The sequence below is a fragment of the Xyrauchen texanus genome, chromosome 4 (assembly GCF_025860055.1).
Source record: "Xyrauchen texanus isolate HMW12.3.18 chromosome 4, RBS_HiC_50CHRs, whole genome shotgun sequence".
Lineage (NCBI taxonomy): Eukaryota > Metazoa > Chordata > Actinopteri > Cypriniformes > Catostomidae > Xyrauchen > Xyrauchen texanus.
In genome coordinates this window covers 28,012,152-28,037,738 of record NC_068279.1, presented here as the reverse complement: position 1 = coordinate 28,037,738, position 25,587 = coordinate 28,012,152, and the positions used below count along the sequence as shown (strand labels likewise).

At 42.3% G+C, this 25,587-nt stretch overlaps 1 protein-coding gene across 2 annotated transcripts in view; it reads left to right on the top strand.

Annotated features, from left to right (window-relative positions):
- The first annotated feature begins 9,186 nt into the window (after positions 1-9,186).
- The window catches only part of LOC127635815 (neuronal tyrosine-phosphorylated phosphoinositide-3-kinase adapter 1-like), a 58,215-nt gene continuing 41,814 nt past the window's right edge, over positions 9,187-25,587 (top strand). The window contains exons 1-2 of one of the 2 annotated variants that reach the window (XM_052116060.1): positions 9,187-9,613; positions 11,671-11,707. The gene's annotated coding sequence lies outside the window, so the exon portion shown is untranslated. The remainder of the gene's footprint in view (positions 9,614-11,670; positions 11,708-25,587) is intronic. The other variant, XM_052116052.1, reaches the window with a different exon arrangement.

The window sequence follows — 25,587 nt, the reverse complement described above, 5'->3', positions numbered from 1 at the left end:
GCTATAACCAGGGTTGGGATTTGAAATGTATTCCACTACAGATTACAGAACACGTGCTGTATAATGTAATTTGTAACATATTCCATTAGATTACTCAAGGTCAGTAATGTATTCTAAATACTTTGGATTACTTCTTCAGCACTGGTAGATTTTTTTACTTGTTTTGACTATAAAAACTCTGCCAGAACAGTAAGACAAGATTATACACATGTTAAAAATAAATTCTCTGAAAAACATAAATATCTTATGCAGTGTTGTTTCTAAAACAAGATTAATTTAATTGATCTTGTTTTAAGGATTTTTTTTTATATATTTTACAGGAAAACAATACAAAAATTATTATCAAGAATATGATTTTTGGCCTAATATCAAATGTCTTACTAGAAAAAATAGAAATTATGATCCAACGTGAGTTTTCTTGATAAAAAATATGATTGTGTCTGGTAACATGTGCATGTAAAATGGCTGGAAATAAGATTTTAGATTAGTGTAAAGCTGTTTACACAATTTACACAAGGTTTATTTATATTTCTTCTGCTCCAAACTTACTCCAAACTTCTCTGTCTGCTCGTATGGATGTAACATCATAAGAAATTGTTTCACCGCTGTATCATTTATATATTTATATGTTTTCCATCTGAAAGGACTAAATATTAAATGAAACAAATGACAATACAATGTAAAGTAATCTCTTCAGTAATCTAAATACTTTTGAATGTAACTGTATTCTAAATACCAATTATTTAAATAGTAACTGTAGTGGAATACAGTTACTTATATTTTGTATATTAAATACGTTATCCCATTTCATGTATTTCGTTTCTCTCCAACCCTGTCTATAATAATGCAAAAATCACGCGGTCATGCCGAAAATGTTGTGTTTTTAAATCCATAAGGATCTCTTTCTCAATGGCAATACCAGAAGTGATGACAGTCGACTTGTCAGACAGTTTGATCTTTCACTTTCTCTTGAATTACGTACGTCACTTAAAGCGTGATTGTGTCACTCAAGGCCAGCTAAAAGGCCTTGACTGGGACATATCCTAAAGACCACACCTACCAAGAACAAATAAATCAATCTGATTGGCTGATGAATCTGACAGTCTGACTTTAGTTATTAATTTGCACTGTTGAGGGATTCTGTGAAAATTCTGAAGGCCTGACGGGGTGGAGCTCAGACTCACAGCTGCTTCGGATTCGGGCATGCAATTTTTGAAACAGTTGTTACACTTTGTTTGTAAGCATCAAGGAATAAATTCTGATTGGATATATTTTTTATTTTTTGCTATTAATTTGTAGATTAATTAGGAGTGGAAAGCAATTAAAAATACATAGACAAAAGGTCAATGAGAATGAAAGGATGAAAAAATTTGTATTTATTAAACATGTTCCCTATCGAGAGGTCTCTCCTATTGCGTAAGTAGCTTACGCTATGGGAAAACTCCGTTTCTCGAGAAATATTGAAGTCTTTATGTAAAACGCATTGCAGCTGCACAGCAGACAGCGATGAGTGAGGCAGCTCGGTCATTGGCTGTGCCGCGGCAACTGCTCGAACCAATGACGGGGCGACTCTGAACGCTGACCAATGGCGCTACCAGCTCAGCAGCCAGAGCCTGCCGAAATAAGCATAGGCAGGCTATATAATGGGCACCCCGTCATGCGAGTTCCTTTAGATTTAATCTCCTTCAGCGAAGACCTTCTCTTCGCTGGATCCTCTGGATTGTTAGAGTCTTTCGCCGCCGTTGACAAGCTTACAGCGGGACTGCTAAGTGGACGCCGGCGACTTCAACCGCCTTCTGCTACGCCATCCGGCGCGCATCGCATATCCTTTACTGCAAGCGCTCGCCCCCGTGACGCTTTTAAAAGTAAAAGAGTAATTTTCCAAGGCGTTGTTTCAAATGCCTTCAGCCTGCGCCTCGTGCAGAGGCCCTTTTCATGACGGAGATCGGCACATCATCTGCACTCGCTGCCTGGGTCTGGACCACTCAGAAGCTGCACTCATTCAGGGCGGATGCCCCGAATGCGACTCCTTGGGCCTCGCCGGAGCTGCGCTCGCTTTGCCGTTTTCACCGCAAATGAGCCGGCTTCCACCGTGCTGCCACCTCCGTTCGAGCCGCGCAAGAAAAGCGCCGCTCACAGAGGCTGCCAGAGCATGCCGACTTCGGTGACGCCACGCCGGCTCAGTCCCGCGTGCATCACCGCTACCAGAAATGTCCCGCCGCCAGTCCATTTCACGAGAACGGACCTGCACCCCTCCAACAAAGTGGTGGGTCTCGTCTCGCTCGGCACATCAGGGGACGACGATGGAAAGGATGACAGCCTCTCTCTTGACGCTGCATCCGACGACTGGCCGGGCTCGTTCGACCCCGCGCCATCGACATCAGCGACACGAGCGCGGCACCAGCATGGACTCGGAAATCGTCAGTATCCTGTCAAAAGCCTTGGAAGACCTCGGGCTCGACTGGTCTTCCCCGGAAGAACCCGCCCGCAGCCGGCTGGACGAGTGGTTCCTGCAGGGGCGCCGGCAGGCCCCCCGACAGAGACCCTCTACTTTCTTCCCTGAGGTCCACGACGAGCTCACAAAGTCATGGAAAGCCCCGCACTCTGCTCGCCTAAAGCCTTCTTTTTCTTCCTCGCTCTCCTCGGTGGACGGCACCAGAGAAAGAGGCTACGAGGAAACTCCGCCCCTCGAGGAGAGCGTGGCCAACCATCTATGCCCACCCTCCACCGCTGGATGGAAGGCCAGAGCTTCTCACCCCTCGAAGCCCTGCAGAACCACCTCAGCTCTCGCCGGTCACGCATACGCCGCCGCCGCCGGCCAAGCTGCGTCAGTGCTGCATTCGATGGCGGTCCTACAAGTTTTTCAGGCCAAACTCCTCCGCACCATGGACGAGTCTGGACCTGAACCCGAGGCTTTCAAGGACCTGCGCAGCGCTACGGACGTAGCCCTGGGAGCCACAAAGGCCACCGCCAAATCCATCGGCCGGGCCATGGCTAATTTGACCGTCCTTGAGCGCCATCTGTGGCTAACGCTAACGGAGATGAAGGACGCGGATAAGGCACCATTTCTTGACGCGCCTGTCACCCAAGCCGCCTGTTCGACCGGGCGGTGAGAGAATTCACTGAGCGCTTCACTGAGGCTCGGAAGGATTCGCAAGCTATGCATCACTTCCTGCCCAAGCGCTCCAGCTCGCCTCAGAAACCGCCCCAGCAGCAGCAGCGAGCCAGGGCAGAGCCGCCCGCCTCCCAGCCGAAGAGCAGACCTGAAAAGGATGCTCGACGCCGCTCGCGTTCCGCTGGCCGAAGAAAGCCGCACGAGCAACGAGGTCCTCGGCCCAGAATCACTCTGAACACGGAGCCTCGTAAGTCTTCCTAGCAACAGGAAGAAAAACAGAGAGTACGTGTCTCACAAAAGCCGGACCGCTCTCTCTCAAACATCTAAAACATTACCCAGTCCCCTTACAGGCAGCTGGAAATGTCTACACAGCAGTCAATGGGCCAGTCATAAAACTCGCTCACCTGCAATCAAACGCCGTTTTTACGGCGACACACAGAAATCACGAAAAGAGTCATTTTCTGCCTGTGTCACTAAGGGTTCACATGTCCACACTAAAGTGTGCATTCCCACATATCAATACTGTCCAAACAGTGCCAAATACCTCCCCAGTTCAGGCTGGATGTCCCAAAAATGTAGATCGTGTGCCTATTGTCATGTATGCACCACTACACACAAGCACTGTTCCCACAGTTATAAACACTTCCCCAGTAAAAACGGAAATACTATAAGTGTAGCGGCGTGCCTGCTGTACTGCACGCACCCCTACACACAGCTACCCATACAGTTTCAAACAGCTCTCTATTTCATGCCGCAAGCATCACAGATGCAATGCGCGAAAGCAAAGAAACTCCCCGCTAAATGCGGAAAGCTTTATGAATGTGGCGCGCGTGCCTATTATGATGTATGCACCCCCACCCCAAAACACTGTTCATACAGTTTCAAGCATCTCTCCGACTCATGCTGTCAGCATCTCGGAGATAGCGCACGTGCCTGCACTCTCACACGCACCCCTGCACTCGGCACTCAATACGGCTGCTCAGCGCGCACCTGCGCCTCTGAGAGCCGTAGACTCTGTGTTAGCACAAAGCGATTTGCCGGTGGGGCCCATACGTCACTGCGACACGCCCCAGCCAGCATTCAGCCCATATCTGTGCGAGTAGAAGCCTGGGAAAAATCCCCGACATGCCGAAATGGGTTTTGAACATAATAAAACACGGATACTCACTTCAGTTCGCCAGAGACCACCCCGCTTTTCAGCGGTGGTCGAGACTAAAGTGAGAAAAGATGTGTCACATGTTCTACGCACCGAGGTGCTCAAACTGATAGAGAAGGGCTTATAGAAACTGTTCCTCCTCTTTGAGCGAGGCAGGTTTTTACAGCCGCTATTTTCTCGTCCCGAAAAGGACGGTGGCCTTCGCCCCATCCTGGATCTCAGACATCTGAACAAAGCTTTAATGATTCGCTCGCTCAGAATGTTAACAACCAAACATATCCTCGCGCAAGTTCGCCTCGGGCATTGGTTTCTATCAGTGGATTTGAAAGACGCTTACTTTCACATTCGATAGCGCCTCATCACAGGCCCTTTCTGAGATTCGCTTGAGGGACAGTCATACCAGTACACAGTACTACCATTCGCCTATCATTGGCCCCCGCACATTCACGTAAATGTATGGACGCTGCACTTTCCCCTGAGACAGCGGGAGTGCGAATACTGAATTACCTCGACGATTGGCTAATCATAGCACAATCAGAGGACCAGTTAATGACGCACAGATCTTGGATTATCAGCCATCTAGAATGCCTGGGTCTGAGAATCAATTTTGCAAAGAGCGTGCTATCCCCCAGCCAGAATATCTCTTTTCTGGGAATAGTGCTAGACTCAGTGCAGATGACAGCGCCTCTCATCAGAGCTGCGCTCTCTATTCGACGCTTTGCAACATCGTTCAGAACGGGCACGCACGCTCGTCAAACGATTTCAAAGAATGCTCGGTCTCATGGCCTCGGCATCAGCTGTACTCCAGCTAGGATTGTTGCACATGCGCCCTCTCCAGCCTGGCTCAAGAGCCGTGTCCCCACTCACGCGTGGCGCTCGGGCCACTTTTTGATCAGAGCTAATCACGGCTGTATAAAAGCCCTGACGCCCTGGAAAGCCATCAACTGGTATCAAACCGGCGTGAGTCTGGGCGTGAGTACGCGGAGAAAAATGATCATGACAGATGCCTCCAAAATAGGATGGGGGCCCTTTACGAGGGCAGGCCTGTCTCCGGTTTTGGTCAAACCCGGAAAAGCCTACACATAAACTGTCTGGAATGAAAGCGGTCGCCTTGGCTCTCAGAGCCCTGCTTCCGTATCTAAAACTGAACACGCCCTGGTCCGAACGGACAACATGACGGTAGTTTCAGTATATAAATCGCCAAGGTGGATCTCAGGTCGAGCTCCCTGCACTCTATGGCCAGGGAGCTCATCCTATGGTCACAACACCACCTGCGCCGCTAAGGGCAGCGCACGTGCCAGGTGTCCTGAACCAAGGAGCGGACATGCTATCCAGAGACAAGGTTCTCCCAGGAGAATGGTCTCTCCACCCTCTGACGGTTCAGTGGTTATGGCAAACCTTTGGCGAGGCAGAGGTCGACCTCTTCGCCTCCAAGGAAAACGCCAGACTGCCCTCTCTTCTTCTCAAAAGCACGGACGTGCTCGCCCAAGTTTGGCCGAGCCGCCCCTTGTATGCTTTTCCCCCGATCGCGATGCTACCTCAGGTCATCAGTCGGATCAGGGAGGTAAAATGTGCAGTGCTCCTGGTAGCCCCACTCTGGAAAAACCAGACGTGGTTTCCAGAACTGATACAGATGATGCAATCTGCCCCATGGCCGATTCCGCTGAGGCAAGACCTCCTCGGACAGGCCAGCGGGATGATTCTTCATCCTGCCCTGATCTGTGGGCCCTCCATGCATGGCCCCTCAATGGGTTTCCGAGAACCTCCCCAGTGGAGTTTTGAGAACCATTACTGAGGCGCGAGCGCCCTCTACGAGGCGCTTGTATGCCCGAAAGTGGAAAGTGTTCAGTGACTGGTGTGATACCAAGAGTTTGAACCCCAAAACGTGCGAGATACCAAGTGTACTCACCTTTTTGCAGGAGCTGCTGGAGGCGGGCCGCACACCCTCCACGCCAAAGTCTATGTGGTTGCCATAGCGGTGTCACACAATCCTGATAAAGGACATTCATTAGGGAAAACGATCTGATCGTTCGCTTCCTAAGAGGCTTAGGAGGATGAACCCTCCTCGCCCACCTTCGGTGCCGATCTGGGACCTGGCCACGGTCCTGGACGCACTCAAGGGTGCCCCGCTCGAACCTCTCCGAACCTTGCACCTTAAGCAGCTCTCGCTCAAAACCGCGCTTGCTGGCGCCACTTCAGTTAAAAGAGTGGGCTGACCTGCACGCGCTGTCATCAAGCTGCTTGCCTGGAATTTGGACCTAACGACTGCAGAGTTGTCCTTAGGCCAAAGCACGGGTATATTCCTAAAGTGCTCTCTACACCCTTCAGAGCACAGGTGATATCTCTGGCAGCTTATCGTCCCCAGCAGATCTAAGGCGACGCAAATTTACTCTGCCCGGTCAGGGCGCCAGAGTATATTTGGAACGTTCTGCCCTGTTCAGACAGACGGAACAATTATTCGTATGCTTTGGCGGCCGAACTAAGGGTCTCGCTGTCTCAAAGCAAAGAATATCACGCTGGATAGTGGATGCTATAGCGCTGGCTTAGGAAGCCAAGGGCCTTCAATGCCCCTTAGGCATCAGAGCTCACTCTACGAGGAGCATGGCCTCCTCGTGGGCGTGGTCGAGTGGGATACCCATTGAAGATATTTGCAGCGGCGGCAGGCTGGGCCTCGCTTCGACATTTATCAGGTTTTATAACCTACAGGTCCCCTCATTGCATTCCAACATTCTATCAGCCTGACTATAGAATGGAATAGAGTGTGTGTATGCTGGGCATCACCTCCTCCCTTATAAGGTCCGTCTCTGACCGACTTAGAGGATTTATTATGCGTACCAGTACATAAAAAGCTCAGTACATAAGATGTGTGCTTGTGTTTGTACAAAGAGCCCGCCTTGGGCAAGGACGCTCTGTAATATCCCAGTATATAGCTCGCCGTTGGCCGGCTCGGGGAATAATCACTTTGCTTTAAAGCTCAGGCACCTGCCTCTGGTTTTATAGAGCGAAGTCAGCACGCACGGCGTTTTACATGGTGTTCCCGTAGCGTAAGCTACTTACGCAATAGGAGAGACCTCTCGATAGGGAACGACTCGGTTACTAGCGTAACCTCGGTTCCCTGAGAGGAGGGAACGAGTATTGCGTAAGCTGCCGTGCTTGTGCTTGTGCTTGGTCAGTTCGCTTCAGTCGATTGAACCTAAAGGAACTCGCATGACGGGGTGCCCATTATATAGCCTGCCTATGCTAATTTCGGCAGGCTCTGAGCGCGCGAACGCGAGGCACACGCCCATTGGTCGCGCGTTCAGAGTCGCCCTGTCATTGGTTCAAGCAGTTGCCGCGGCACAGCCAATGACCGAGCTGCCTCGCTCATCGCTGTCTGCTGTGCAGCTGCAATGCGTTTTACATAAAGACTTCAATATTTCTCGAGAAATGGAGTTTTCCCATAGCGTAAGCTACTTACGCAATACTCGTTCCCTCCTCTCAGGGAACCGAGGTTACGCTAGTAACCGAGTCGTTATGCCAGCAGAGAAGGCTTTGCTGGCCCTGAAAAATCACCACAAACAATGACGGGGATTACAGTGTTGGGTGGCATGAGGGTGAGTAAATGATGAGAGAATTTTCATTTTTTGGGTGAATTATTCCTTCCTTGAAATACTGTAAAAAATGTCATTTTTTAACAGTAAAATACTGTAAAAATGCTACAGAAATAAAATGTAAATTGATTAACAAATATTAACTGTAAAATATACAGTCAAATATTTTTATATATTTTAAAAGACAATACAGTTTTTTTTACAATAAAATGATGAAATAATGTAATTATTTAAATGTAAAAAGTACGATTTTCCTGTATAATTAATGGTAAAAAGAACAAGAGAGTACATGTACTTTTTTACAGTAAATTATTGTTAAAATTACAGTAAAAAAAAAAACTGTAACCGGGCATTCCCAAAATTCCCTGCATGACCCATTACATTTCATTATATTTTATGGGAATAGTTTCATCATATTTTTAATATCAGTTATGTACACTGGGGTGTTCTGTGTTATGTTTGATGTAATTTAGTTAATATTTACTGCATTATTTAAATCTCATATGTGTTACCATGATGGTGTTTAGTGTTTGTGTGTCTCTAAATGTTTATTGGTCATTGTTTCTGGATGAGCCAATGTTGATGAACTTCATGTCGTCATGTGCCCTTCTGTAGTTACTACGGTGATTAACAAAATACCTTATGAAGTTAACAACAGATTTTTACAGTTTCAGAAGGCTGATGATTTTGTTTTTTACAGTGCCAGCGTGTAAATTACAACCATTTTAAACTGTAAAATGTACAGGTAAGTTTTGTAAAGTGGTTTACATTTTAACTGTATTTTTGTCATAATTATTCTGGCAACCACAGCTGTCAGATTTTTTTTTGTAAAAACAACAGGATTTTTATTTACAGTGTATGGGTAAACCTGAAGTGCAGACGATATGTGAGTTGGGGGAAAGAAAGACAGTTTTGATGAAAATAATGTGATATGATATATTCAGCAATGCCTCGGATATTGGTGGTGGAGTATTAGGGATGTTTGGCTTGATTGCCTCGCGCTGACAGACAGACTGCTTACGTCTACACACACAGAGACAAAATTGTAAATACGTGCGTCGAATCAGCTGTCAGTAAGGTGGACGCAAGGGCAGGCATAAAATGTAAACGTAACAGCAACAACAGTCGGTAGAATTTATATTTAGTATGGCGCGTGCAAAAAATGCCTCCATTTAGCCTACAAAAACAGCAGCATGATACAACGTCTTTTTAGGAGCGAGGCGCGCATCTTGTGACCGACGAGCTCTAAAACAAGAATTGTGATATTAATAGTAATTTCAGCGCTAACTGAGCGAAAGTGCGCCGCCACCGCCGACATATCTGTTTGTCTGTGGGTTGTGCATTCATTGCCGTGGAATAATCTCGCGGTTAGTGTGCAGGCACTAAGATCGTTCCACAATATCTGCATTTGTGAATGGTTCTATGGGCCTGCTTTGAACGGATGTTTTTCCCCTCTTTTCTATCGTCGCAGTGAACTGCACCATGGATAGCGAAGCGCTTTCGTGTGCTCCTCGCTGAGAGTGAATGGGGATGAGGATGTTGTTTACAAAAAGCAGCCAGCCGTCAGACCACTGACGCTCGCTCTCCCGAGATATAATTTTGCATCTAATCTTTTATGACACGTTTGGAAATTACTGTCACCTCCGTCTTTACTCTATGAAGAGAGCAATGTCATCGTCAGCAGACCGGCGTGGATTTGTTGTTGTCTGATTTTACTACTTGTCCTCTGCCATTCGACTTCACACCGTTTATGTAAGTCAATCTATTTTGCACCATATCATCATTAGTTCTGTGCACACAGAAAGCTTGATAAAACGGATATCTTTAAATCATACAAACTATGAAGTAATTCGACCTCAATTGGTATTGACTTGTTTGTGAAAATATCATAACAAACATCTGGGAAGGGATATACAATATCCCACAGCGGAATTGGCCAAGAACCTATAGGCTACCTCCTTTTATATTACCCTTTGTATGTCAATATATACATTTTCACGGACAAAATATGTTGTATTTCTTTGACTAATTATAACCCTGGAAACTGTTGAATTGTTAAACCAGGGGTGCTTCATTCTTACGGCGACGTCTTGTAATTTTCCACACACACAAAAATAAGAAGTGTCGGCTGATTTGTGCGTAATACGCCGTCGATGTTTCCTCCGCACAAACCGGCCGAGTCTTTTGGAGATGATGGAGAACAGTCAGTGTTGCTACGAACCTTTTTCGGCGTCATGTTGTTAAAAAGAACTTGCGCTTGTGGGAATGTGATCATTTGAGCGGAGATAAGTGACGCGTCTTGAGGAGCGTCTTCATGGATGGTGCAGGGTGTGAGAGTTTTAAGAGTTAGCCTAGTTACATTGCTGCGCGGGTGACATCAAAGATGACATGCAGTTTATTATTAAGATGAGGAGAGTGAAGATATAGAGTTATTTTTCTTTTGGGCCTATTTTTAATTAGTCAGTCATTTGCTTGCTCATTATTTGTGCAAAGGGTAACCGGCTTAGCGCACCGGTTGGAATGGTGAAGACCTTTGGTAAGTCTACCGAAATATTCGACTCACGTAATGTCTGCGTGAACCGCGCGCGAATGTGGCATCAGAATGCCAATGGCACGTGCGACAAGCTACAACCGCAGCCAATTTATTACAGTCGTGGTGTGATAGTAAGGCGTGGGAGGCGTGGCCGCGTGCGTGCGTGCGTGTGTGTGCGTGTGTGTGTGCGTGTGTGTGTGTATGTCTGTGGCGGGATTTGTACGACTGGTGAACCGAGGCACCTTGCGATCGCTCCTGTGTATGGCTGATAATGATGAATTGCACTCAGTTAAATTGACCAACAAATACATTACTCACAGATTAAAAGCAAGGGGTTGGCGCGGGGAAAGCCAGTAGGCAATGAGTTGTAGACTGTAATACACTGCAGACACGAAGAGACCGGCGGCCCCACCTTAATGTCTGGGGGCTCTGAATGTGTGGAAACGTTGAAACAGGGCTTTTAGCAAAAGTGTCAAACAACACGTATTTGCTGTTTTTTTGTGTTCAGTTAGACAGGATGTACCAATTAATGGGGCAAGTGGGAGCTTTATTGTTTAGCTAAACAACATGCAGTGAAAATATGCTGTATCTGTATTTAAAACAACATTTGAGAATCAATTTAACTGTCAATCAGTCCTCCAGTTAATCCTTCAAATAGTGGTTAAAGGAATAATTCACCCCAAAATCAAAACTCCCGTATTATGTACATGCCCTCATGCCATCCCAGATGTGTATTGCTTTCTGTCTTCTGCAAAACACAAATGAAGATTTTAGAAGAATATCTCAGCTCTGCTGGTCCATACAAACAAGTGAATGGTGACTAGAAATTTGAATCTCCGAAAAGCACATAAAGGCAGCATAAAAGTAATCCATAAGACTTCAGAGGTTTAAGCAATGTCTTCTGAAGCAACTCCTTTTTCTATGTACATCTTTCCATTGCGGGCTTTAGGTACGATTGTGATTTTAAGCTTGATTAGACTTTGTAGCTATTGAGCACTAGAGGGCGCTAGGAAGTGAAAGCTTGAAATCACGATCACCAAGGAGATCGCTGATGTCAAGATTTATAGTGCAAATGGAATTATATTTTGTTCTGTTCTCACACAAAACCAATTGGATCCCTACAGAAGACATGGATTAAACCATTGGAGTAGTATGGATTACCTTTATGCCTTTTAGTGCTTTTTGGAGCTTTAACATTTTTGTCACCATTCACTTGCATTGTGTAGACCGACAGTGCTGAGATATTATTATAAAAATCTTTTTTTTTGTTCTGCAGAATAAAGAAAGTCACTCTCATCATAGATGGCATGAGGGTGAGTAAATTATTAAAATTTTGGGTGAACTATTGATATAATATAAATAGTTCAGTGATAGGATTTCCCTTTTGGGAGTGGAATTAAAGGGATAGTTCACACAAAAATCACTTACCCTTATGTTGTTTCAAACTTGCTTTCTTTAGTGGAACACAAAATATTTTAAGCAGAATTTTAGCCTCAGTCACCATTCACTTTCATTGCATAACTGAGGCAAACATTATGTCTAACATCTCCTTTTGCATTCCATGTTAGTCATACGAGTTTGGAACGACATGAGGGTGAGTAAATGATGACAGAATAAAACATTTTGGGTGGACTATCCCTTTAAAATTATATGTGTTAGGTATGTTCTCACAGAGTTAATCTGTGTGTGGAGGGTTTGTTAGTTGAGTATTTGTGGGCATGTAAATACACGCAACACGATCAGAGTGACTTCTAGTGGCTGGATAGAGAATACCTACTGTTCTTCTATCTCCAACTCTCACCAACTCAATGTCTGGTTTATTCACAGCAGCCATTAATTTGTCTTTGATATTTGATAAAGCAGCACATGACGACAGCATGTGGGATGGAGTGAGATGGAGAAAGAGAGAAAAAGGGTGATTAAGAATGAGGGAAAGGTAAGTACTTGAGTGATGGATTCTAAAATAATGATCAGATAGATTTAAAGACTGTGTAATTGGGAAGACAGAAATTCATATGACCTTAAGAAATGTAAGGCTTTATCAGGAAAGAATTGAGGAGAAGTGTGTTGGACAAGGTGAGACTGGGTGTTTGTGGTTGTGAGAGAGAGAGATAAAGAGGGATCTGATTAGACTTTGACAGATGCTCCCTTGTAGGCTGAAGCATATTTTTCAGGTTCGGCTTTAGTCCTGTCTGTCTGACTGGATGATCCAGGCTCAGGATTTACGCTGTAGATTTCCTGAAAGGAACATATGTAATTTTTATGGCATGTTTGCATTTGAGCACCAATATGATGTCTGGTTTAGATTTATATCAAAGGCGATTAAGGAAGGATTAAGAAGTAGAAATGAATCTTCTGTGGCGTGAGACCAAATTATTAATAAAAGAATTTGGGTTAGGGGTGTATTGGAATGAAAACTTAAAGGATTAGTTCACCCTAAAATAAAAATTCTCTAATTATTCACTTATCCTGATTCTATCCCTGTTGTGTATGACTCTCTTCAGCAGAACACAAATTAAGATTTTTAGAAAAATGAAGCTCTGTATGTCCTTATAATACAAGTAAATGGGTTCCATCAGGCTGCTGGCTATTTGACGATAATTCGATAATTAAAAAGTTTTTAAACTTTAAATCGTTGCTTCCGCCCAGCGCTGTAATGCTGTTTGAAATTAACTAACTCTTGCTTGAAGTTCGTTCCTCTGATATACAAAGCACGTGCTTCCGACTTCTCGCGTGAACGCGTCATAGCCCTTACGTCACTGATTCATCGACTGCTGGAAGGAAACTATTTTTTTAAGTTGATGACATTTTTATTATCAATTTGTTTCTTACACCAACCTTTCGGTTTGCTTCAGAAGACATTAATTGATCGACTGGAGTCATGTGGATTACTTTTATGCTGCCTAAATATGCCTTTTGGGTAGCCCGCAGCCTGATGGCACCCATTTACTTATATTTTAAAGACCTACAAATCCTAATTTGAGTTCTGCTAAAGAAAGAGAGTAATGCACAACTGGGATGGCATCACTGCCCTACAAAGGCTAAGTGCAGTAACTACAAATTTGGTCAAAAATGAGTTAAGACTTCTAATGGGCTTTATGACATGTGTTCTGTCTTGTGAAAAAATATCTGGGTTAAATTATGTCCCGTTTCAGGATAAATGCATTACCACTAATCTACCCATAACGTGTTTGACTGGCTGGTATAAAACTTTAAAGGCCGTTTTCTCTGTTTCTTTGTTTGCGTAGTTACTGCACATAGCCTTTGTAGGGCAGATCAGGGTAAGTGAATAATATTCCTTTAAGGCACTGATAATGTATGCCCAGTAGAGTCCCAATACATCTCCTTCATAGTAGTGTTCTGTTAGTGTAGTGCTTCAGCTTACTAAAGTAAAGCATAACTTAGTTATGTAGCATAACACTTTAATGTAATGCTGTCAGGCAGAGTTGTTGTTCAGCAGAGCAATTTTGAAGATTGTTTCAGAGAGCAATATACAATATGTGTATTTTGTACTTGCACACACATCATCCAACTATATTATGTGGTAACCACTTTCAAGTGTTTCACATCTCACTGAAAGTCACCACGAGTGAAAGAATAGAGCACTGGAACTGGTGAGTACAGAACAGGTCTTCCTCAGGACCATGGGAGGAATATATATATATATATATATATATATATATATATATATATATATATATATATATATATATAAGCACAGAAGAGAAGGAAGATGTTTGGTAAGAGGCCAACATCATTGGGGACCCTGACAAGCAACATCAATGTTTCAGAGAAAGATTCAATAGAGAATAGCTTGTATACAGACTGGAGGAACAAGAGTGAGGACATAAAATTTTCATATTTTTCGTTAGATTTACAGAGCTGGTTTCTACTGAAGGAATTTAAAAGCAATACACGGATGACCATATTAGTTTTGTTCTGAGTCAGTATTGGCAGCTGCTCCGTAAAAAGATCTTTCCGGCTGTCTTCTATTTGGTTGCTCAGTATGTCTTATATGTTTTGTGTAAACACTTTCAGGTCACGTCCCATTATTGAGGATGGATGCAAGGAATTGAGTTCAGGAATAGCCCAGTCTATGTTTGCATTAGTTAGTTCTGCATTAAATGTTTGGGGGATTTGCTTTCCTGGAGGTGCATCATGTGACTTGATCTGGCATCTGTCAGACACAGGCACTGGGCTGCTGTGCAATGGGGGAGTGCTTTGCAACTGGGGCAATGGATGTTATCATATAGTTTCCTTTATTAATGGTAATACCTTTTTCTTGTGTGTTTATGTGTTTTAGTATGTCAAGCTGTTCCTTGGTTGCATGGCTGTTAATGCATAATAATTAGTGTATGTGTAGAAAGGGTAAAGGGATTACCTTTACTCCTTTAGGACTGAAATATATTTTTTGCTTCTGTCACCACAGCACCCACTCCCTTATCCTTAACCCACCTTTATGCAATGCAGACACACACACACAGACAAGCAGTTCTTTGTTCACTGTATTGGCTTAGTTTGAAATACATAAAAGTCAGCACTTGAAACAGATGTGTGAGAAAATATGCACACAAACTCTTACAGTACATTATATACAGAGCAATACTCAAAACAATGTCTTCCCTTGGGATGAGCATGTGAAGGGGTACATTACTCCACCGTCTGCCCGGTGGCTTAGCATGTGTGAGTGTGTGTATCACTGTGTGCATGTCTGTGAGTGTGTGTATCACTGTGTGCATGTTGTGTATTTGTACATGCATGCAGTGGGTTTGCACAACACACACATGTACCATAATTTTGATGCTCTGACCTGCTCCTATCCAAAATTCAGAGATTGATTTGTGAAATCCAAATCATTCAAATATTGTGCCTTGTGGGGAAAATAAAACATTAATGAATGCATCCTGGTCATCAATTAATGCGTCCTGGTCACGTCACTATACCTTAATTGTGAAAATGATTTTTTACGTGCCTCACTGGCACCAGTTTTCTGGTGAAATGAACACTAGAGTGCTACGACAACAATTACTTTTTTCTTTCACACAAATCACAAGTAAAACGGCAGATTATCAGTTCAGTGCTTTTCACCCTGTTCCTCACACAATGCTGTCTTATGATATCAAAAGACTTTTGCTATAGCGTATCAATTAAACAGCGATACATTTCAATGCTTGCATTCCATAACCAACTTGGTAGCTCAACTGATAGAGCGTTGCACACTTGTGATGTAAAGGGCCGGGGTGTAATTCCTGGATAGCCAATCGACATGTTAGTTGAAAGTGTCATAGAAGCTTTGCAACATGACTTGGTTGCCTCAGAAATAGCGTTTTACATAAAAAATTTGCTTATATGACACTATCGCTTTGGTTTTCTGTCTAAGGTTGGGAGGTCAGTTTTGGTTGATTTAAATCTCAATAGAGCATTAACCTTGACAATCATATCTGTTTTAGAGAATATACTGTATATATATATATATACATATGTATAATATAATTTTGCAAAAATGTTGCCACAGTCACGTAATTGTCATAAGATCAGAGTATATTAGTATGTATGTTTCAAGAAGTCTTTCATTTTTGGTGTAGTGCTCACACACTCAAGCACACACAAACATAATATATTGTCAACTTTATTGACCAATACAGATAACTAGTGGGTTGCCGATGATCAATATAATGAAGTTATATTGTATATACTGTACGTGATATAGGCTAATAGTATTTAATTATAATTATTGAAATGGACACACATGCACTGAATTTTCACATAACATTTACTTTAAATTCACAAAAAATATTTTTAAACAAATTGTGCATTATGCATTAAAAATTCTGTTGTAGATTTTGTAACTGACACATGGAGTAACTTAAGAGCCGTTCACACTGAATGTGTCATTGTGTCTGTCTGTGCTCTTTTTCCATAATTTTCCTATGTAAATAAGCATTAGATGGACGTTTTTGATTGTGCTATGCCAGCTGTTTTATTAGCGTCTTTCATCGTAGCAGCTCCACGTTTTTTAGATGCCACTGTAAAATGTATGTCAACTTTCAATAGCGTGTCTTGAGACACATGTTTTCTGTTATTTGCATTGCTTCTAGCTTTTTTTATCATAAGTACGCATTCAGTCTGAATGGCCCCTAACACTTCTGTTAGTCGTCCAAGTACTGTAGACACATTGATCGGCCAATACAGATAATCTCAAAGTGGCCAAACATTTGCTTCATCATTAGTTATAGTGTGAAAGTGTGTTGCCTTTCATTGCATTTTGGATTTTTACTCTGGCAGGATGTTTCGATGTGTGTATGAGCATGTATGCTGCATGTGTTTGCATATGTGTCGGCATGCGTATGTGTGTAGTGTGTCACCTTGATTACTGCAGAATCCAATGAACATCATGGAGCCAATGGCAAACTAGGAGAAGAAGAGTGTGGAAGGACAGAAGAGAGAAGGAGGGGGAGAGGAGGTCAGTGAGTGCTTCTGTGAATAAAGTGAGAGCGAGGGAAAATTGGATGCGGAGAAAAAGTGAAAAAGAGGGTAAAATAGCAGTGGAAAGGAGGACTGATATAGAGTCACGGAAAGGAAATATGTTTTGTCAGATAGTAGAATAAGGCAAACACTGGCTAAAACACACTCGGACACACATGATAAGATGAGTGGCGTGTCTGATGAAGGGGCTGCTCTTCCACTGCTCCTCACTAATTGGCATTCTGCTACAGAGCTCAGTGTGTGTTTGCGTGTGCTTGATTGTGTGTAAGGGGGTTTTCCAGATGGTGCAAACACACACAGCTTCCCTCTCACTGGAATATTACTTCACTGGACAGCCAGACTGACAGCCTGCAGATTGTGTGCAATGGGGTTTTCAGTTGCCAGAGATGCAGAGTATTAGTGTGAGAGATAACACTCTCTGCCTCAACTTTGAGCGGGAACCAACTGAGGAGAGGCGCAGTGAGCTGAACGAAGCCAAACAGTTTATTTTCAGAACCTATGATACCATCAAAGGGGAAGAACTGATGGAAAGAGTGCGGAGGGTGCAGGCGGCGCATGGGGAACAGCAGTATGGGGAAGCATGGAGGGTCATCAATGAAATGACAGGGCGGAAGAGGACCAAGGAGGGACAGGTGAAGGGACACAGCCCGGAAGAGAGGGTGGCGACCTGGTCAAGCCACTTCAAAAGGCTGCTGGGAGAAACAGCAGATGCAGCTGAGGAAGAGGAAATACCATCAGACCTCCCAAACCTGAACGTCAATGATGGTCCCTTCACACTCGGTGAGCTCGTCAGGGCAAAAGCCACAGTAAGAGTGGGAAAAAGCGCTGGTCCGGATGGCATACCCCCAGAGGTGCTGAAGAACTGTGATCTTGATGACATCATTCTAGAGTTCTGCAACCTTGCTCTGCTTCACAATCGGCAGCCTGATATGTGGTCTCTATCAAACATCGTGCCATTGCCCAAATCGGGAGACCTCTCGAAGCCGGACAATACCGAGGTATCAGCCTGACCTGTATCACTGTGAAAATCTACAACCGCATGATTCTAAACAGGGTCCGGCAAGCAATCGACCCTCACCTGAGAGTAAATCAGAATGGCTTTCGAGTAGGGCGAACTGCTACAACCCAGATCTTGGCACTCAGGAGATTGATAGAGGAGGTGAGGAAGGACAACCTGACTGCAGTCTTATGTTTCATAGACTTCAAAAAGGCATTTGACTCATTTCATCGAGGCATGATGGAGAAGATCCTGAAGGCATATAGAATTCCTCCGAACCTACTCCGGGCAATAGAGTCCATGTACTCAGGAACAAGGGCCAGGGTGGTGAATCCAGATGGTAACAGCGAGGAGTTTGACATCCTGGCTGGAGTTATGCAAGGGGATACATTAGCCCCCTTCCTCTTTATCATAGTCCTTGATTATGCGCTCAAGAAGGCAATCAGTGGGCGAGAGCAGGAACTTGGCTTTACGCTGACACCAAGGAAGTCAAGTCGGCACCCGGCAGTAGTCTTGACAAACATTGATTATGCGGATGACATTAGTTTGCTTTCCAATAACATGGAACAAGCTCAGGAACTACTACGCAGGGTGGAGCTAGAGTGCACTAAGGTAGGCCTTAGGGTAAATGCAAAGAAAACAGAGGTCATGACCTACAACGTACCACCGGAACATCAACCTCTCATAACAGTAGGAGGCACTGTGCTGAAAGAAGTTGAGGACTTTAAGTACCTGGGTGCATGGGCCAACTCAACTGAGCAAGACCTAAAAGTGAGGAAGGCACTTGCATGGAGGGCCCTGAACGGCATGAACAGTGTATGGAACTCCAACCTCTCCCGCCAAATCAAACTCAGCTTCTTCTACGCGACGGTAGAGTCTGTTCTCCTCTATGGCAGTGAATGCTGGACCCTGAATCCAACCCTAGAGAAGTCCCTGGACGGGTGCTACACCAGGATGCTGCGTGCAGTGTTTAATATCAGTAAGAGTGTGCATGTAACCAACAAAATCCTGTATGAGGGAGCATCAAGAGTGAGCAATAAGATTGCTGTGAGGAGAATGAGACTTGCAGGACATTGCCGAAGGCATCGCGAGCTGCCAGCCAGCAAGCTGGTGCTATGGGAACCAACACATGGCCATCGGTCAAGAGGACGTCCCACGCTAACATACGTGGACATACTCAAGAGGGATACAGGTGCCCAGAGCACCAACGAACTGGCCGGATGCATGGAGAATCGGGATGCCTGGAGGCAACGATGGAAGGCTCGTCTGAGGACGACTTAGAGAGATAGCAAATCTTGACAGAGTGATAAAGGGAATGCAGGTTTATTTTTAGTTCAGACTTTATTAAATATTAATTTATTTAATTTATTGTTAAATGTGTGGTAAAAGAAGAGCAATAATGTTTATTTGTCTGTGTCTGTGTTTCTGTTTCACCTAAATTGTGAGGATCTGCCAACTGTCCTAATTCAAACAGCTTACTGTTTAATTAAAATCTAAAAATGCCAAAAGATTTCTGTTAGGTTTAGGGGTAGGGTTAGCATATAGAAAATATTTTTGGCTCAATATTAAAACAATAGAAGTCAATAGAAAGTCCATAATGTGTCTCTAGTCTTGTTAAACATAATACAATAATTGATCATTTTTACATAAAATTTTTTTACACCTTTTCTTTGTGTATATTTTGTATTTTTGCATATATATAAAACGTTAAGCTCTTGTTAAATATCATTTGTCAGTGTATAGTACAGGATCTACCTGTTAACTAATTAAGTTTTTTTTATTACTGTTAAATTATGAAGATTTATTTACAGTAGTCCACACAAGCATAAAGCCTGAAATCACCTTCACTTTCCATACAGAGCTATGATATTTTCGGTCCCCAAACCCTACCCCTATAAGGAAGTCATATATCCTGTATAAATCATATATACTATTCAGTGTGGGCAACACACACACACACACACACACACGTTAGTCTACCAATCATTATGAGGACTTTCCATAGACATAATTATTTTTATACTGTACAAACTATATATTCTATCCCCTAAACCTAACACAACCCCTAAACCTACCCCTCACAGAAAACATTATGCATTTTTACATTTTCAATAAAACATTGTTTAACATGTTCTTTAAGCTATTTAAATTATGGGGACACTAGAAATCTCCTCATAAACCACTGTAAAGGGATAAATGGAAAGGAGGAGGCAAGAACCGGTTAGGTTCAGGGGTTAGGGTTTGGAAAAGGAAAATATCATTAGCCTGCTATGAAATGTCCTTATATAGTGAAACAAACGTGTGTCCCCACAAGGATAGTAAAACCTGAGATCACCTACCTTGTGAGGCCCAGCCAGTAGTCCCCATGAGGGAAATGGCTTATTAAACATACTAAATTATGTTTTTATGAAAATTTACAAATGCAAAAAGGTTTCTGTGAAGGTTAGGTTTAGGGGTAGGGTTAGGGAATTTAAATGATCTTTAGATCTGTATAAAATGCATGGAAGTCTATGGAGAGTCCCACAATGATATAAAAATATGTTTGTGTGTGTGTGTGTGTGTGTGTGTCTGTTTCTGTGTGTGTGTCTGTGTCTGTGTGTGTGTGTGTGTGTGTAACTAAAAACATGTATAGTTTGAATGTGTATGGGGAAAACATGCAAAAACTGTGATTTTGGGTGATGTAAGGTGTTGCATTAATACACAGACTGAAGAATACAGGAAACATCCCATAATACCTCACATAAACAGGCACTGAATATGCAAATGTTGCTGCATGAAGAGAGAGAAGGAAAAATGAAATGAGATAGGGGAAAGAGAAAGGAAGGGCATATAGTATTTCTATTAGCATATAGTGTTAGCATTAAACAGTACGAAAGGACCTGATCAAAGCAGGTCAGTGTGCCACCTTTAGCACTATGCTCATAGAGCACTCACACGCACAAAAGGCCACAACACAGAGCCAATAACCTGCAATAATACATTTTGATTTTGGAGTCTGGGAACTTCCACATTTTCATGGGTAAATCGTTTAAATTTGTGGGAAATTATACACTCTGACCTTTAAACCTTTCCTAACAAAGAAACAGAAGGTTGTAGCAGCATTTATTATAAAGGAATAGTCATCATTTACTCACACTCATGTTACTCCAAACCATATGACGTTCTTTCTTAAATTGAACAAAAAGGTTCAGCAGTATGTCCAAGCTGCTATTTTCCATACAACAAAATGGATGGGGATCCACCAACATGATTACGTGGAAAGTCGGAATGTTGCTACCGAATGTTCTGGTTGCCTGACTTAGACCTTGTTCTGCCGAGTTACTGACAAGCACCATCTCTCATCAGATATTTTTGCATCAATTAAAATTTGTTTACCATTTTCTGAAGCACTACTGGAAGTGGTCGTGACAGCAGCCTCAGAGATACAGGTTCTGTTTCCATAAAAACCAGGAAGTACGTTCACATAATCAATGGAAATCATAATTAGGAGGTAGCATTTTCAACTGAAGATTACATTTTAATGGTTCGGTTTAGGAATGGGTTTGGGTTAGGTTGTGTATGGTTAATAAAATATGCATATAAAATAGAAAAAGTGGCCGCACTATGCATATATTGTTTATTTTGCACATAAACAATATATGCATAGTGCGGCCACTTTTTCTATTTTATATGTTATCTTTTAGGCCAACACTCTTAAAATTCATTATATACAGGAGTGAAGCCTGCTCTCATCCTTACTTAATAAAATATGCATTCCATCATTTACAACAAAAAAAAACTCACTTTATAGCTTGCTTTTGGTGCCACTCTGTGGACATTTCATCTAGAAACTGGAGCTCACGTGTGTCCATATTACACTTCCCAATTCAGCCACTGGGGGCAGTGGTTTAGTCAGTGAGCGTGTTTACATGCACGTTCCTACACGATTATGCTTAATAAGCCGACAACACATGTGGTCATGTAAACACAATAAACAGTGTTCCTTTATCATTTAAGGTAATAAATGCTGTAAGAATAAACAGATCGACATGGGTAGATTTAGCCCATTATGGCAGTTGGGCATAGCATGTAAACACCTTAACTGGCATTATTATGGCTTATCCAGTGTGCACACATGTTGTGCACATGTCTTTTTCCAGTTTTACGTCGAAAGCAGAGAATAACACAATGATTTCAAATGCCTTATAAACACGGATGTCATGCTTTGTCGGGTTTTTTAAATAAGCTGATTTTTGGGAGTAATCAGCGTATTGGTGTGTATGTAAACATGCAAATTTTCATTCAAATTAGAATGATTGTAGTTGAAAAAGTGTCAACCTACTGTCACCAAATTCACAGTGAGATGACACTGTTGAGCTCCAAAAGGATGAAAATCTATATTCTCAATATATACTATATTCCAAGTCTTCTGAAGCCATACCAAAGCCAGACCAAAAGTCAATATTCACTGAAATTCAATTAGGGGACGGCACTATATTTCCCTCTCTCATAATAACTTAATCCGCTACATTTTGTTTTAAATTAAGCCATCACACACACACACACACACACACACACATTAATATCATTCTAAGTTGTAGTCTAAGACTGTAGTCTGTATTTTGTTTTCCCACACGTTGCTGTTTTTAGCACTGTGTGTCTACATTGTAGAAGTTGAGTAAAGAGTCCCATAGCACACACACACATCATTCTTGATGTGACGTTTACACAACATTATTGTACATATTTGCTAACATATGCATACTGATGCTTCATTGTGTATGTAATAATAACTGATTTCCCTATGGGTGGCATTCCTAGCATGTCTCTTGTGTATATGCTTTTCCTTCTTCCTGCTTTTGACTGTAGTACATGTGACAGTTTTGTCTGGTTGGGTTGGTGAGTATGTTTTTAAAGCACAGTCAAAGGCTTAATAGAATTAGTGACTCTGCTAAAGTAAAATACATAGACAATTTGCACCAACACATATACTGGAATCCTACTGTGTGAGCATTGAGCTAGAAGCAAAGAGAGATGTGGAAGGCAGTAGACACTGTTGCTAGGAGACCGCACACAGTGACTGGTGTGAGAGGCACCGTAAAACATCCCTCCCCCATTCCTACAACACAATTCCTATTCTCTCCGTTTCTGTTTTTTTCATGTCCATTCCTGTGTTCAGTGTCACCATATTCCTCTCCATTAATCTTTCTGCAGTTGTCCCCCAGTCTGTCTGGTCTCATCTATTTATCTGCTCATTTCTCTCTTCCTTACTAAGCACCTCCTGCCTAACTCTTTAACCTTCCCCAACCTCTTAAAGTCTGTCTTCCCCTTCCTTCTTCTTTTTGTTTGTACACATCTCTGTCTGCTCTCTCTCTCAGTCTCTCTCCATGTCTTTCTCCCTCTTTCATTAACATTGTTGTTTAGAATGAAAGTGCTCAGAGCTTCTGAAGTGACAGGAGAGCATTCGCCAAAGCGACAGCTGGCCTGTCACCATGACAACAGCCAGGTGCAATATAAAAGAAAAGGACAATAAGTGATTAGCGAGTTATGGGACTTCACGCACATAAATCGTCTTCACACGCATATAGCTTATAAGAAAAACCGCAAATTCTGAAAAAACTAAACGTAAACAAATGTGCAAACAAAGAACAAATATGCATTGTTAAAGGGATAGTTTACCCCCAAAATTTTATTCTGTCATCATTTACTCACCCTCATGTTGTTCCAAACCCAGATGACCTTTTCTCTGTGCAGCACAAAACGAAATGTTAGGGAGTGGCTTCCTTGGTCACAATTCACTTTCATAATTTATTCCATGAAATGAAAGTCAGTGGTGTGTGAGGCTGTCATTTTATCAATCATCACGTTTTGTGTGCCATGGAAGAAATAAATTCATATGAGGGTGAGTAAATAACAAAATTTCCCATTTTGGCATGAAATATTAAGTATGTTTTAATTTGTGGCCTTGTTTGTCTGTGTGTCTATGTGCTTTTTTTTTATGTCTTTAGTCTCTGTGTGTGTGTGTGTGTGTGCTTATTTATGCAGAGGATGCATTGGTCTGTATGTGTATAATGTGTGCACATTGGGGTCCCATCTGCTCCTGAGCTTTAATGATCTGTATGAACTGACCTTGTGACCCACACATCAACAAAAACAAGTGTGTATATTCCTTAACTGGACATAGCCGCTATGTAAAAAGCCTGAAGGAATGTTATGTTAAACTATGTGTGGGACAGCATTTATATACAGTACATAAATAAGGCTTATGTGAGTGTATGTGTGAGGCCATGTTATTATCTCTAAATACAGTTGTATTCAGGCCTATCACCAAAGCAGTAATGATATCAAATAAAAAAAATGTCATCAAATGATTTACATGATGCGCTGATTAAGCAAATTAATCACAAATAATCGCAGATCAATTATTGCTGAGAAAAGTCCACAAATGAAGATAATTCAAAGACATTATTGTGGCAGACAACTAAAGCACTGGATATACATGACAAAATGTGTCTTTTAAAGTCAATATATTTGTTTTTATGTTCATATAATCGAATATAAGTGTATCACTGGCTTATTAATCATATTTACAGTCCCCAGCAATGCATTTTGCAACAAGTTTGTCAATCTTAACCGCCTGAGACCCAAGCGCGATTTCCATTTCCCTTTTTGATTTGTAACTGGTAGCCCCTTATAAACATTAAAAACAAAAATTAATAGCAAATAGTTTTCCTAAAAACTAAACAATTCATGTCCTCATATGGGGTGACATTTTGTGAAATTTAAAATAATACCAAGCCATAGAAAGTTACAGTCAAACAAACAAGTGAGTGGTGAAGCATTTTACCAATCAGAAAGTAGCATAATTAATTTTGATTCAAAGTAATGGCCAGAATTGTCCAAACACTGCCGACCACGTTAAAAATTTAATTTAGAATCATAAATTCTGAATCTATGTACTGATTACCTTTGTCTTATGTCTGCCAACCATGTTGAGTGGTGTAAACATCATCTGCAGCCTGAAACTGAACCTTTGACCGGAAGTTTGTTGTATGCACTTGGCTGCATAGGAAAGATATAGGATGCTCTCTTGCTCCCTATTTAGTGAATGATTTAATCTCCAGTGTGCTGTCTGTCTGCACCAGTCTCAGAACAGTTTGAAATGCACCTTATTTTCATCCTGACTGTGTATACAGCCTCTTGACAGCAACATTTTTCTGATTTTGGATGCATTCATTGATTCTCAGTGTGAAAATGCACAGTGAAAATAGGATTTCAAAAGGGAAAATAGTCGTATAGTTAATGTTTGCAGTCATTGGGTTTAACAGCGTGCAGTTTTGTGATAAAAAAATAACATTTTCAAAATGGCATATTGGATGAAACAAGAGACTCTAGTAGTCTTGTAACTAAAGGTTTCAATGGAAAAACCTAATGAGGTTTCTTACCATATGTAGTTTCGTTAGCATTTCAACCAAAGACAAACTCGGCTGTGATCAGCGCATTTTGTTTTGTCACATGACACATGTGCGTCAAAAGTTTAACTCTTTATTGACAGCCCAGAGTGTCCTGAACTGAGATCAGTCAAGCGTATAGCAAAAACAAAACATAATGTACGTGCATGAGGACGCGGGGTCGCAAGAGCTTAAACGTTTTTTTTGCATTCCGTCTGCTTTGTTTTTAAGTTGTTGGTGTATGTACAAAGTTAAACGTAGTTCAACTTTTTAACTATAT